General features: G+C 41.5%; 1 protein-coding gene across 3 annotated transcripts in view; it reads left to right on the forward strand.

Moving 5' to 3' along the window:
* The first annotated feature begins 3471 nt into the window (after positions 1–3471).
* The window catches only part of LYST (lysosomal trafficking regulator), a 188797-nt gene continuing 176749 nt past the window's right edge, over positions 3472–15519 (forward strand). For all 3 annotated transcript variants that reach the window (XM_082407545.1, XM_082407547.1, XM_082407546.1), the window contains exon 1: positions 3472–3607. The gene's annotated coding sequence lies outside the window, so the exon portion shown is untranslated. The remainder of the gene's footprint in view (positions 3608–15519) is intronic.

A 15519-nucleotide genomic window follows, 5' to 3' on the forward strand; every position in this document is an offset into this window, starting at 1 on the left:
TCTACCACTTCTTTACAAATCCATTTCTATGCCAGTGCAGTGCAGTAGGCATTAGAGTTGTCAAACTTCATCTCAAAGTATGAATAACTCATTCTTTGGATATTTACTTGAATTTGAACAAAATCTTCTTAATTAAACTATTCATTCAAAAAATATTTACTGAGTGCTTACTATGTGCCAGGTACTGTTCTGGCACATGGGATACATCATAAACAGAGCAAGTGTTGCTGCCTTCGTGGAGCTTATAGTCTAAATGCAGGAGACAATAAAAATAAACATAATAAATGGCTAAAATATGAATGTTTGAAGTTGATAGGTTGAATGAGAAAGATGATGTTTAGGATCACACAGTGTTGACTTCGGCACCAGATCCCAAGCTGACAGAAAACCTGTATGTTCTTTAATAAAATTATTTTGGGGGGTATGTTAGTCTGCTAGGGTTGCCATAACAAAATACTACAGCCTAGGTGGCTTAAACAACAGAAATTTATTTTCTCATTGTTCCTGTGGCTGGGAGTCCCAGATCAAGGTACCAGTGGGGCTGGTTTCTGGTGAGACCTTTCTTCCTGGTTTGCACACAGCCGCAGTCTCACTGTGTCCTCACATGGCCTTTCCTCTGTGCATGTGTGGAAAGCTCTGGTGACTCTTCCCCTTCTCATAAAGACACTAGTCCTATTGGATGAGCCCCCCACCCCCTTATGACCTCTTTTAACCTTAATTAAAAGGCTGATTACCTCCTTTAAGGCTCTGTCTCCAGAGTCATGTATGAGTTAGCGCTTCAACATATGAATGTGGTCAAGGGAGCGGGAATCAATTCTACTCGTAACAGATGGCATTTGTGACATGAGGGAGACTTAAGTATGGGGCCTAGGGCAGAGTCCCATCTTGTTCAGGTTTAAGGGCAGTGTTGAGGTAAACTTCATGGAGAAGATGAAATTTGAGCAAAGACAGGAAGGAGGTAAAGGGGTTCTCTATGTGGCTATCTGGAGAAAAAGCATTGCAAGCAAAGGGAACAGCCAGTGCAAAGGCCTTAGGACAGGAATGTATCTGGAATGTTTGGTAAACAGTAAAGACGCCAGTATGCCTGCGGGATGGCAGAGTAGGAAGAGATGAAGTTGTGAGGAGCTGGATGGTGCAGAGTTCTGCAAGCTATTGTAAGGACTTTGGTTTTACCTGAGTGAAATGGGGAGCCATTGCAGGGTTTTGAGCAGAGGTGTGACACGGTCTGATTTACATATGCATGTAGTCACGAAATAATTATTTTAACATATTTTGGTGAGTTCAGTGTGAAATGATGCACATATACATTAATCGCATCTTTTAAAACCTTGATTTTAGAATCTCCTTTTAGATTCTAATTTTAGAGTCAAATTATCTGGAGAATTGCCCACTTACAAAGTTTTCCTGTATGCGATAAATACATAAGTAGGGCTTCCTTCTAGATCTCTTATTACTTTTCTTTATTCTTTCTTCTATTGCATGCACTTGATTACACATTATTTTGTGTGTTCATTTGAAATATTTTAAACTAAGTTTTATCTAATATGTATACTTAAATCTACGTTCTAAGATACTCTTGCACAGAGTCAATACGATGGTAGCTTGGTTAAAATACTTTGTAACTCAGATATGAAGAGAAAAGAATAGTCACAAAAGACATTACTTTGTGCCTTTTACAAAAAAATAATACTTTGAGGGCCGGTTGTGTACCATTGTCATATAAAGTCTGTTTCGTTCTCTTTGACTTTAACGAAATCATGACCATCTATTATTTGCCATTCAAGAGAAACAGAAACCGGCTTGTTACTTAACACTTCTATGGCTTATTTTTTCCATTAAAGAAAAAAAAGAGGTGTTTTTGAGATTAGTGTGTGAAAGTTGACCTATAAACAAGAGTAGGTTTGGTTATAGGTAAAACTGTGAAATATGTCAAGTTTGGCTTCCTCTGAGTTCAGGGAAATTCACCAAAGCATCTTGGGCACTTAGCACACAGTACCCAGCACATAGTAGGTGCCCATTACATACTTGTTAAGTGAATAACATCTCTTTCACTAACTTGCTGGGGACTTCGTGTGTTGCCCATCCCTGGAGTATTCCAGTTTTACAAGATTGCTGTAGGAAGTGTGCGACCTCTGCACAAACGTATGAATTGCTAATAGTTGCACTTCAGATGTCAGTGGGGAGATATTTTAAAGTACAGGATCTCCTCTGAGAGCCCCTTCAAACCACATCACTGGGCACGTATTTACTTGGTTTGTCGTTGGGGCGGATGGAAGTTGCATTTGGTATACAGCCTTAGAATATAATATCCTGAATTATTTCTATTTCTTGATTCCTACGCAAAAATTACTGGAGTTGTTGATTCTAAAGCAGCTCCTGTCAATTAGTAAACCATTGCTTATACAGCTGACCCTTGAACAACAGGTGTGAACAGCACGGGTCCACTTACAAACAAAATTTTTCACTAATCTGTTTTACAGTACTACACCATCCGCGGTTGGTTGAATCCACAGGTGGAAGGCTGATTATAAAGCCATATGCAGGATTTTTAACTAGCAGGGGGTCAGTGCCCCTAACCACTTCCCTCTTGTTCAGTGGTCAGCTGTACTTTGTATTAGGTAGGACTTGAACCCCCGACCCTCAGACCTCAAAGCCCAAGCTCTTTCCCAATACCTTTGACATTGCACCGCAAGGCCAGCCTCAGTGACTGGGTGGTAACGAGGGGTGTCCTCTAAAATGCCAAACTGCCGGCATCAGTAGTCTGTCAGCCTTGTGCTGGACCTGACAGTCAATGATGCAGCTAAAACATCCTTATATGTAACGTAGGGTTCCCGCCCTCTGGAGGCACTGCTATTATAAGACATACAACGTTGACAGTGCACGCTGCCTACAACTGTGTTTTAAAAGGGCTAAGTTGAAACATACACCTTTGCGCTGAATTAATTCTAGGGTAGCTTCGTAAACCTCTTTCCGGTTTTGTAAGAAGCCTACAGTAACCTTTGTAAACTGTTTTTTTTCCAGCCCCAAAGGAAGGGCAGGGTTCCTCGTGCGTAACCCTTTCTCCCTCTCGCGACCCCTTCCCATATTTCTTCTACCCCCATCCTCCGGAGCCACACAAGGGGGACGGGATGACAGTCTGTGTTGAACAGAGAAAGAGTACGCTGCGCATGTGCTTGGTGCTTTTCAAACTGAGCAGGCTCACCCTAGGGGGCGACGCAGCCTCGTCGCAAGCCCCTTGGAGAGTGAGGACTAGGCGAGCCTCCCTCGCGCCGGGAGGAACCCCACGGCCCCAGCCCAGGGGCTCGGCCCGCCCTCCTCCCTTCCTCATTGGCTCCCGTGCTCTACGTATCACGCCTGCGACGCTGGCGCTGCCCTACCGGCGAGGGGCGGGGCTCGGGACGCGTCCGGCGGGCAAGTGCGCAGGCGCAGGCGAGCGGGTCTGGGGCCGGACGGGGGGAGGGAGGGGGTGGTGTTCCCGGTTTCCTGGGTTACCTGAGGGGGCGGGGGTGGGGAGTTCGCGGCGGCGGTGGCGGCAGCGGCAGCTGCGACGACTCGGGATTTTCCCGGTGAGACGGAGCGCGCGGCGGCGACGGCGGCCAGAGAGCAGGTAAAGGCGGCCCCCGGGCCCGGCGATGCCGGCAGAGGGCTAGGGGTCCCGGACCCAATCGGTGGCCTGGAGGGAAGGCGGTTGGCGCGGGGGGCGGGTAGCAGTCAGCCCGGGATGGGGGTCGCGGCGGCCGGGCTGAGGGCGCGGGGGACTCGGCCCGACGCGCCGGCCCGGGGTTTCTGTCCGGCTCCGGGACGTCTCCCTGCTGTGCCCGGGCCGCCTCTGACAGCAACTGAGCCGAGGGCAGGAGCACTGCCCGGCCTCTCCGGACCTTTGCGGTGGGCGCGCGGCCACCAGCCACTAACTTTATTTCCTGGCGCTTGGAGGGCGGAGGTCAAGCAGGCTGGGGGCGATTTGCTGCGATCTTGATTGTATTTATTATCCTGTGCCGCGGCACAACCTGCACCCGGCCGGGCCCACACTGGCAGGTTGACGGCTGGAGTTGACAGTTTCCGCGCCACCACTCTGCGGGTCGCTCTTTACGATCTTGCCCGGCGGTTGCTCACCCACCTGTCATCTCCCCCGTGCGCCTTGGTCCGCTGCTCTTCTCCTGCCTGTAACATCCCTTGCCCGGGCGAGAGACTCTCCAGAGGATCCTCTGAGACATCTGCCGTCTGTCCCGGGCATCATTGGAGCCTTGGCTGAGATGCCCGTTGGCCTCTGGTGGGATTAAACTGTATGGGAAACAACCCATGGAGACCCCGGGCACCACAGTGTGGAGGCCAACGGGTTGCTTAGTGGCGGAGTGGGTAAGCTCAGAGGCTTTAAAAAACGCTTCCTAGCTCTGAGTCTTGCCAGGTTAAACAAAACAAAACATTCCCTATATGCTCAGCAGACCATACACACCTAGTAACAGCACTTGGTAGTTGATGAGGTTGCTTTAAGCAGATAGAACATTTTAAAGGAGTTGAATCTCGTGTTGAATACGTCGGTGTTGAATTCAGACCAGTGTTTCCTCGAATATTGAATTCAGCTTGCACTTTCCTTAGGGTTTGTTTAGCAGACTGATAGGACAAACTGAATTGGGCTTGTCTTCCTGATGATCCTTGGCTGTTCTGCTCTGTTACTTTAAACTTCCATACCCAGGAACCTTATGCTAATAAAGATGTTGACTCTGAGCTTTCATTTTATAAATGTAGTTAATTACTATGGGGGATCTGTTTTAAAGAGCTTTGCAAGTAGCCAGCAACTTTTCTGATAGCTTTGTTGTCATCCACATTGTTACTGCAAAGGTTGGAGAATTTGGAGAAGGGGGGGAGCATAAGGAGAAAATGAGTTGCTATATAATTTAATTCACATGAAAGCAATTTGTAAACTATAAAATTGTACATGAATATAGTAAATATTTTTTGAGCACCTACTGTGTGCAAGACAGTTTCCTAAACAGATAAATATCCCCTCCTACATGGAACTTACATTAGTGAGGAATCGCAGATGATAAACAAAATATGTGCTATGTCAGATGGTATTAAGGACTATGGAGAAAAAGCAGGGAAGAGGGAGAGACTTGCAGTTTTATTTTATTTTATTTTATTGAAGTATATTTTGATAGTTGATTTACAATGTTGTATTAATTTCTGCTATACAGCAAAGTGATTCAGTTATTTATATATATATATATACATACACACATTCTTTTTTTAAAATATTCTTTTCCATTGTGGTTAATCATAGGATACTGAATATATTTCTCTGTGCTCTACAGTAGGACCTTGTTTATCCATTCCATATAATAGCTTACATCTGCTAATCCCAAACTCCCACTCCATCCCCTCCGCCTTGGCAACCACAAATCTGTCCTCTGTGAGACTTGCAGTTTTAACTAGAGGTAGCCAGGGAAAACTTCCTAGGGAAGATGACATTTGAGCCCAAGACCAAAGGGAAGTGAGAGGGTAATCCGTGTACCTCTCTGAGGGAAGAGTGTTCAAGCAGAAAGAAAGGCACTTGCAAAAAGCTTAGAGGCAGGAGTGGACTGGGTACGTTTGAGGGCAGCAGAGAGGCTGATTTGGCTGTGGTGGAGTGAGCAAAGTAAGAGTAGTAGAAATGAAGGAGAGCGGTAAGTGGGAATGGGGAATCAGATTGTGTAAGGACTTGGGCTTCCACTCTGAGTGAGAAGGTGGCTCACACTTTTGAATAGAGAAGGGATATAATCAGACTTGCCTTTTAAAAGGGTCACTCTGGTGGCTGGATGGAGAATAGATTTTGTCTGGGGTAGGGTGAGGGGTTGGGCAGAAGCAGGGATATCAATTCCAGGACGCTTGCCATAATCCAGGCCAGAGAGGATGTACCTTGGACCAGAGAGGAATTGGTGGAGTGGTTGATTTCTGGACAAATTGAGGGTAGGGTCAACAGGAGACTTAAAGGACACCAAAATTTTTGTCCTGAGCAATTAGAAAGATGGAGTAGACATATACCGAGATGAGGTTTATGAGAGGAGCAATTTGGTGGGGAGAAGGTTAGGAGTTGGTTAGAAAATAATGAAATTAGACTCCAAGTGGAGATTAGTAGTAGTAGACACTAGTGACTTCGTATTGAAGACACTTTTTATGTTATCCTGGCTATAACAGGGGTTTAATATTTTCAACCATGAACTCCCAACGTTTTTTCACGCTCATTTTCTTTTTAGCCATTTGGACCAGCCTAATCATTTTTTTCACCAAATGTAGCTTTGCTTTTATTTGCTTGCACTTAGAGCATCTGTTTGTTAGTTTCATTTGCAGAGAAAGCCATATAATCCAGAATTTCAGAGTGTTGTATCTAACTTGAACACCTTCATCTGATTAATCTTTTTCTGAATTATATTTAGATGCCTGGCTTAAGTTCAAGAACTTTTTTTTAAGCCTCAGAAATCTTGTTGTCAAATGTGGCTTCACTTGGCCATTTGCAAAATGAGAATGGTAATGACCTATATTTTTAATACTTTACTAATAGTAATATACAGGGATTATCCTAATTCTTCTGTTTCATTAAAGATGGCTTGAAATAAATGGGCCATCACATGTTAAATGGAGATCTTTTTCATCAAATTATGCAGTATTTGGAGCAATAGAATTTGACCTGTAAAACTTGTATGAAAAATATATCAAGCTCTTAGAATTTAAGGCTGCCCCTTACATTTTTTTTTAAATGTTTTTCTGCCTTTATTTTTTAATTATTTTTTAATTTTTTTTTTATTTTTAAATTTATTTATTTATGGCTGTGTTGGGTCTTCATTTCTGTGCGAGGGCTTTCTCTAGTTGTGGCAAGTGGGGGCCCCTCTTCATCGCGGTGCGCGGGCCTCTCACTGTCGTGGCCTCTCTTGTTGCGGGACACAGGCTCCAGACGCGCAGGCTCAGCAGTTGTGGCACACGGGCCTAGTTGCTCCGCGGCATGTGGGATCTTCCCAGACCAGGGCTCGAACCCGTGTCTCCTGCATTGGCAGGCAGATTCTCAACCACTGCGCCACCAGGGAAGCCGCCCCCCTTACATTTTAAGAAACTAGGTAATATGCTAATATTTTTAAATGGATTTTTAACCTAAATGTGTCATGAAAGTATGTAAAAATCTGTTCGATAAATGGCTATAAACTGATCTTAGAGTTGATAGGGATGCTGTATCCTCTTTGATACTACTTTCTTTTGCTATTGCTTCTCAGCAGTGTTTGTCCTGTGCCTCTTAATTCTCCTGACTTTGTTTTACAGTAATTGAGATATTTGGAAGTTTTGAATGCTCTCCAAATCTAACTTCTGGGAAAAGGAAAACAAAAACAAAAACAAAGAAAAATCTTATCCAATAATACGAAAGAGTAATGCTTAAAGTGTAACCATCTTAATTAGCCAAGAAAGGAATCAAACAATTTTCCAAAAGACTAGTCACTATTCCATTCAAATATGATTCTTTGAAGTTGAAACTCAAGATAGACCAGGAAATAAGAGAACTTCTAGCCACTTTAGAAGAGTGGAAGAAATAGATGAATGATAAGGTAGAGTACTACACATACTTCTACAACTACTGCTGCTTGTCTTTAAAAAGTAAAGAGAATAGAAGATTTTTGCCAGAAACCTGAAGAATTGCATATTTTAAATTAAAAAATGTGTGGGGAGGTGAAGCCCAGAAGCTATACATTAAACATCTTGACACTGACTGATTCCTAGAAAAACTGTAGACCAGATTGCCAAACAGATGCTTTGTGATTTGTGATTAGAAAAAAAAGCACTGATTACTAAGATGCAGAGTTGGTTTTTAAAGAACACGTTGTATTATGCTAACCTCATGCTCACTTTGCCAAAGATATAATAATATTAAATAATCTTTGTAAGCACCTCACATCTTACAGAGTGCATTCCCATTTATCATCTCACTTAACCCTCACGTCATCCCCCCTGTGAAATACTGTTAGGTGAGGAGGGCCTCAACAGTAAGAGTCCTGGGGAGACACAAAAGGGACAGATATGGGAGATTTTAGAAAGGAATTGCTTAGATATGGGGGAAAGTTGAGGGAGGAATCAAAGTGAGCTTTAAGGATTCTAGATTGTCTGGGGGAATGGTGATGCTGGTAATTGATCTTAATTCTAAAAATACAAATGAGGCTTCCCTGGTGGCGCACTGGTTAAGAATCCGCCTGCCAATGCAGAAGACACGGGTTTGAGCCCTGGTCTGGGAAGATCCCACATGCCGCGGAGCAACTAGGCCCGTGTGCCACAACTACTGAGCCTGCGCCCTAGAGCCCGCGAGCCACAACTACTGAGCCTGTGTGTCACAACTACTGAAGCCCGCACGCCTAGAGCCCGTGCTCTGCAACAAGAGAAGCAACTGCAGTAAGAAGCCCGTGCACCACAACGAAGAGTAGCCCCCGCTCGCCGCAACTAGAGAAAGTCCATGCGCAGCAACAAAGACCCAACGCAGCCAAAAATAAATAAATAAATAAATAAATTTATAAAAATAAATAAATAAAAATACAAGTGGAGGAGTAGATGGGGAGATGTGAAATTCATCAGTTCACATCAGTTTGGTGGAAGTAGCTGTTTTCTTTCTTGGAACTGAATCTGGAATGAGTCACATATAATTAAAAATTTTAACATATGTAGGTCTGAAGCTCAGGAGAGAAGTCTGAACCAAATAAAAAAAGTCTTCATTCAGTAAATATATTCTTTCAAATACTTTTGGTAAAGAAGGGAGGACAGTGGGTAGAAGCTTGAGTGGGGAGGTGTGATCAGGGAAGGTTTGTTTTTCTTTAAAAATGTAAGAGATAAGGATACTTTAGTGGACTGAAGGAAGGGGGCCATTGAAGAGGTGAGAAAATTGAAGTCACAAGAGAAGGAAGGTAATTAGACATAATCTCAGAGGAAGTGGAAGGGTTGGGAACAAGAGCACAGGTGAAAGGGTTATCCTGAAGAAAAGCAGTGATGCATATTCCTTTAAAAAAAAAGAAAAGGAAATAGGGAGTAGATACAGATACAGATTTATAGATAAGTATCCAGGATAGCATCAGTTGTCTCTGTGAAGCAAGGTTATCTGCTGAGATTGAGAAGGAAGAGCGTGGATGGGGTAATTTTGAGGGGAAAAGAAAATTTACCATTGTGATTGGAAAACGGCCTTGACCAGGGACCAGTGACCTAATTGCTGATACTGTTTAACACCCCTGCAATCACAAATGTAGGAAGCGGTTGTCAGTGCTGAAGCAGTTTTCTCCAGCAGCTCCCCATAACAGAGCAAAAGGCAAATAGGCTGAACCGGGAAGGGGATTGGAAGGGAAGGTATGATGGAAAACTTGGGTCGGGGTGCTGTGAAGTCAGGGGATTGCGGGTGGTAGTGAGGTGGTTGATTGAAGGGCTGAACCTTAGGTATCCTGCTTGATTAAGGAAGAAAGCGAAGCCAAGACAGGGCTGATGAATGTGGAGAATGAAGAGGATGAAGCATCCCAGTGAGTAAGCTGTAGGATTAATGGAAGTGAAGAACTAGAGACAGAAAAATGTGATGTGAGAGTCCTAAATTTAAGATTCTGGAGTTGGAGCAATTGCAGGTGATGATAAGGGCCAAAGTACGACCGATGGTGGTGAGTAGCTAAGATCAATAGTGCTAATTACAACAATAGTAATATTAATAAAAGCTACTGTTTATTGAGTACTGTATACTAGTCACTATACTGAATGCTTCCCGTAGGTTATCATACTTATTTTTCACAACCATCCTGTGAGGTACATAGTAGGAGCTCCATTTTACAAATGAGGAAACTGGGGCTCAGTGAGGTTAAGTAATTTTCCCCAAGGCACACAGGAAGTACCTGAGTCTTTCTAGCCCCATAGCCCTTATGCCCAGCTATTGAAACCATGCTGGCCTTCTGCAAAGTAGGGGTCACTGAAGGAAAGGAAGTCGGAGTGCTCTAAATCCCAGTGTGTTGGCATTAATTTTTCTTATGGATAGTGAAGCCCCCAGAATAACAGATCTTGTGTGGAGAGGAAGAAAGGAGTTGTATCACGAAATTCTCAGTAAATGCAGATGAATGACTCAAAGGTCGGTCGTGTTAACTTTAAATATGGTTATAATATAACATTAAAAGTAGATGAAATGGGATAATAATAATGTGCAAATCACCTTGGGAAACCAGGATAGTACTGACTTGTCCTCTGGCCTGGGATCTGTGTGTGTATAGGGGTTTATTAAGAGGAGGAGATGAAGTGATCTTCCTGTGTGAAGGTAGAGGATATAGGGAAGTTTCTTAGCAACAGAACTAGGGGTCCTAATGGTAAGGGAGTAAAGAATTCAGGGGGAGGGGGAGGACTCATCCAGCTGTGAATGAAAAATCAGAAAGGATGATGGCAGGTAGGGTGATTATATAATGTATTGACCAAACAGGTGTTATTTCGAAAATGAAAAGAATGTCATTAATAATTACTCTGGGACAAGAAGCATAAACTAGGACTGTCCTGGGGAAATAGAGATGTTTAATCATATCAGTCATGGATAACCAGAGGACCTGTCGCCCTGGAAAGGGGTTGTGGATGTTCAGAAGGAATGAATTGAGCCTTAAATTTGAGGGATGTGAATGGAGCTTACTAGCCTAAGATTATTCTCTAGCCCCATAATACTGCTCCAGAATGCTCTGGGCATGGCTTGTTCTATAAGGGTCTGAAAGAAGTTATGAATTCATCTCTAGATGAAAATTTGGAGGACATTAATATATAGATGGTACCTGAAACCTTAGCAGTGGATGATATTGTCACAGAACACAAAGGGAAGTGAGGTGGAGGGGAAAATGCAGAGGCTCACCTACATGAAGGAGCTGGCAAAGAAGCATCCCGCCAAGGAGACAGGAGTGGTCAGAGGGGCAGGAGGAAAACCAAAAGAGATTTGGCATCTTCCAAGTCAGAGAAGAGAGATTTAAGAAGTGAGTGATTGGGACTTCCCTGGTGATCCAGTGGGTAAGACTCTGTGCTCGCAATGCAGGGGGCCTGGGTTCGATCCCTGGTCAGGGAACTAGATCCCGCACGCATGCCGCAACTAAGAAGACCGCGCGCCACAACTAAGACCCAGCGCAGCCTAGATAAATAAATATTAAAGAAAAAAAGAAGTGAATGATTAATAGTCTCATATGCTTCATGTTCCTCACAGAGGTCAAATGAGGTAAGGACTGGAACATATCTGTTGGATTGGTCTTGACCTGAGTAGTTCTGGTAGAGCAGTGTGGGCAAAAGCCACACTGCAGTGCACAGAGAGGTGGAGGGGAAGTGAGAAGACTACTTCCAGTGCAGATTACCCTGAGTAATCTTGAAAGAGGAAGGTGTCACCAGGACTTCTTTTCTTTTTAAATGTAGGCAGTGAAGAAGCCAAAGGAGATGAGGGGTTAAAAACTGAGAAGGAGATGGAAGTCCAAGCTGTGCCTCCTAATATTGTCTAGTCAGTAATTTTGTAGTAATCAAAAGAGTGAAAGTAAGAGGAAGGAACATTTTAGATCAAGAAAGACAAACTTCATAATGACTATAATTTGTCAGAAGCTGGAATGGGTGGGGAGTGTTTATTGAAGGGATCAAAGTCCTAATTTGGGTGAAATATTGGAAAGTGACATCTAGGTTGTGGACTAACTCTAGGATTCTGTTTTTTCCGCTACTTTTTTTTTTTAAAGACTTTTATTTTTATTTAGTATTTATTTATTTATTTGGCTGTGCCGTGTCTTAGTTGTGGCATGAGGGATCTTTAGTTGCGGCACACAGGATCTTTAGTTGTAGCATGCAGGATCTTTAGTCATGGCATGCAGGATCTTTAGTTGCGGCATGTAGGATCTAGTTCCCTGACCAGGGATCGAACCCGGGCCCCCTGCATTGGCAGTGTGGAGTCTTGACCACTGGACCACCAGGGAAGTCCCTTTTCCTCTACTTTTAAGCCTGTTTTTTTGGAATGGTTTAACCATGTTCCACCCCCAAGATTGTTGTTGGGATGGGTTTGCATTTTCTAGGGATTTGTCCTTATACTTCCTTCTTTTTAAAAGTTAACTGTGTCTTTGTACATCGGAAATATATTCTGGTTAAATATATTTAAATTTTCTGTTGTTGTAGCATTTGATTCTTGGCTGAATTCACTGCTCTTGGTAATTTCTATTTAGCAAAAGTGAATTCCAATCTATATGCTTGTTTTATATTATGAACTTTTAAAGGGCAATAATAGTATATTAATTTTTTCCTTTCTCTTCCCTCTTTAAAATTACTCTGATCAAAATGTGATTTGCTGCAGTGGAATTCTTAAGTTTTGTAGTTCACTTGTCTTGGTTCCTTAGATGGAAGAGTAATAGTCATAATTGCATAGATATTATTTCAACAGGATAATTATTATACAAAGTTTAATGAGTATAAAATTAAAACAATGGTGAGAATGATTTCCTCCTTTATTATAACTAGGTGCTTTATTTGAAAGGCCAGCAAAACATGTTTATCAGTTCATAAAGTGCATTCATTGTTATTGCTTCTGGATATTCATTCATTGAAGTACAAAATTCAGTGTATCCTCACCAATGGTAAAAGGAGGTTTTACTGCTGTGAATTGTAGGACAGCTGTTTATATTCATCAGCTCACTCTTATACTGCTTATTGATATTTGCTTATCTGAACCTTTAATGCACTATGACTTTATTTTTATTTTAGTCTATTAAATATTAAAATCCTTTGCCATTTTCTGGATTTCCTCTTAATGATGCTTCCAAAGACAGTAATGCTGATAACTGTTCTTGTTTTTCTGTTAGCTTTATTTAAATATTTTGGAGAATATTTCTACAGTCATACGTTCCACACTACTGAAATATATTTATTTTTTTCTACACCTTATTTTTTTTAAAATAAAACCTCAAAAGAAAATCTCAGTGGTTTTGACAAAACCTGATTATGCACAATTTAAGGAAACATTTAGAATGTGTAATTTTAATCCTAAATTAATCTTGACGTTTACTATTACTGTATGACTATTACTATATTGCTATTTTCTGACTGTTGTACTGTCACAAAAGTCCATAGCCTAAAAAATATTTAGAGATCATCTACTTTTGTTTTTGTTTAAATATGTATAAGAAGAATGGGGATCAGAAAGGTTAAGCACTTTGCCTGAGATGCTAAAGAGTTTGAGGCAAAACAGAAAACCGAATGTCTCTTGACTTTCAGTCTAGTATTCTTTCTCCTATACCACCAACTTCTTGAACATTTTAATGCATTTTGAGAAAGTAATCCCATAGCCAAAAGATGCCTTATACAACATGGAAAACAGAAGGGTTTGGTTTCTAGTGTGTAGTTTATTTCTAACTTTAACCATTTTCTTTGCACGTGTCTACATATAGATCACAGTGATAGAAACTAGATTGTAATGATACCAATGTGGTCGAAAAAAAATATTAAGTGTAGGTTGAATTTGAAATGCATTCGCTCAGGAAGTGTTTAGTACATATTCCTGTTTTATTTCTGTTCTCTATCACTCCCAACCCCTGTGCCTTTCTTTCCTGCTGTCTGTCTATCTTCTTGAATGGTTAGAGAACAATAGATGAAACAACTGGATCTCAGTTTGGTCTCACTGTTATTTTTCTTGGTGTGAAATGTTTTTTTAACAGTAAACACATTTGTCTATAATTGCCTCAGCTAAATCTTCTTCTTTAGAAGGGAAGCGAATTTTCATTGTGTCTGTAAGAATTACAGAGGAATGAGGAAACTAGTACTATGTACATTTGCAAGGGGTCTTTAAAGCTTGTAAATATCTACGTTCAGTATTTCTGAAACTTATTTTGCAGACTCTTTTACCGTATGCAAAGTATATATTAAAAACTGTGGATCATTATGATGTTGCTCTATAAATTATTTTTTATTTTTTCATTTCACCTTTAGGATAAGGCTCCAAGATGTTTTTTAGTGTTTCTTTGGGAGGTATGGAAAACCATCATGTCTACTACTGATTTGAAAGAACTTTGAAACTGTAAACTCTGAATTATACTCTTTAACATAGGAAGAATAAACATTCAAGATTTTATTGCTGAAGTTTTTTGTTTTTAATAATCAAAAAATTTTGGTAAGGTTTTTAGGTGTTTCTGTAGCACTTCCTTAATACATCAAATTCTTGCTGTGGAATGGAGAAAGACTTTTGTAAACGTGCCTGTTGATTTCTCCATGCTTTAGCTGTGGGAAGATTTCCTAAAGGAATTTGAATTACAAAATGTTTCCTATCAAAGTTAGTATTAAATGAATTGGTTTTAATTTATTGAGCTCTTCCCATTTGTGACAGTGTGTCAGGCACAAATGATTTTTTTTTAAACAAATAAGACCTGATTTCCCTTCTTAAGGAAAGTATAATCAAGCTTTGAAAGAAACAATATAATTCTGTAATGCAATGTGGTGAGTCCTAGGATTAAGGCATGTAGAAAAGTAATTGGGAATCAATGGGAATTTCTGTAGCAGCAGCAACAGGATTTTTAAAAAAACAACAGCAACAACAGTGAAATGGTGTTGAGAAAGTATGTACCCTTAGGAGGAATTATGGGGTAGTACAGTGTGTTTTGGGATGTGTTGAGAGATTAAAAAGGTTAGATGGGGAAGGGAATCCCATAGCATGATAATCCCATAGCATGATAATCTTATTCCCTAGGAATTGGAGTGTCATTTATGATTTTTAAGGAATGTGGCTGACATTTTTAGCTGTTGTAGAATTTGAAGTGAATGGAAAATAGACCAGACTCGGTGACCAAATAAGAGGTTGCTGGTATGGCACGTGAGAGAGATGAGGGCCGGAGAATGCTTAAGCGTAAGTTTAGAGGGGAAGGACCAGACTCAAGATGATGATCATAATAGCTACTAATTATTGATCTTCCGACAATCTGCCGGGCCCAGCGCTGTCTCATTTAGTTTTAATATTCACAACAACTTGAGGTGCCCTTAGGAACTCAGTTTTATAGATAAGAAACTGAGATTTAGAGGAAGTCAAGTACCCAGGGTCATAGAGGTAGCAAGTAACAGATGCAGAGGTGAACCAGCAAGCTGTCAAGAGGAAAAATTGACTAGGCCCCGGACGAAGTGCTATTCTGTTTTTGTTTTTGTTTTTTTCTTTTTCCCGGAGTGACTGGGTAGAGGCCATTAACTGAAATAGGAGTGAGGAAGGAAGAGCTGGTTTGATGGAGGTAGGAGTCACTGTTTTGGAGAATAGACATTTGTATACAGAGTACAGAGAGATGGCCTGGGTCTGAATCCTGCTTCTGACACTTGAATCTCTGTGACCTTGAGCAGTTACCTAACCTCATGTGCTTCAGTTTCCAACACGTGACAAGTAGGGATATATCAATATTTGTACTTACGAGATGGTTGTGAGGATTAAACCAGCCACTCTAGGAGAGTGCTTACAGAAGTACCTGCTGTGTAGTAGTTGATCTTGGTGGGTGTTAGGTGTATCATCATCATTATCATTCTGTGAAAATC

The sequence above is a fragment of the Balaenoptera borealis genome (assembly GCF_965194805.1).
Source record: "Balaenoptera borealis genome assembly, chromosome: 10".
NCBI classification, from domain to species: Eukaryota; Metazoa; Chordata; class Mammalia; order Artiodactyla; family Balaenopteridae; genus Balaenoptera; species Balaenoptera borealis.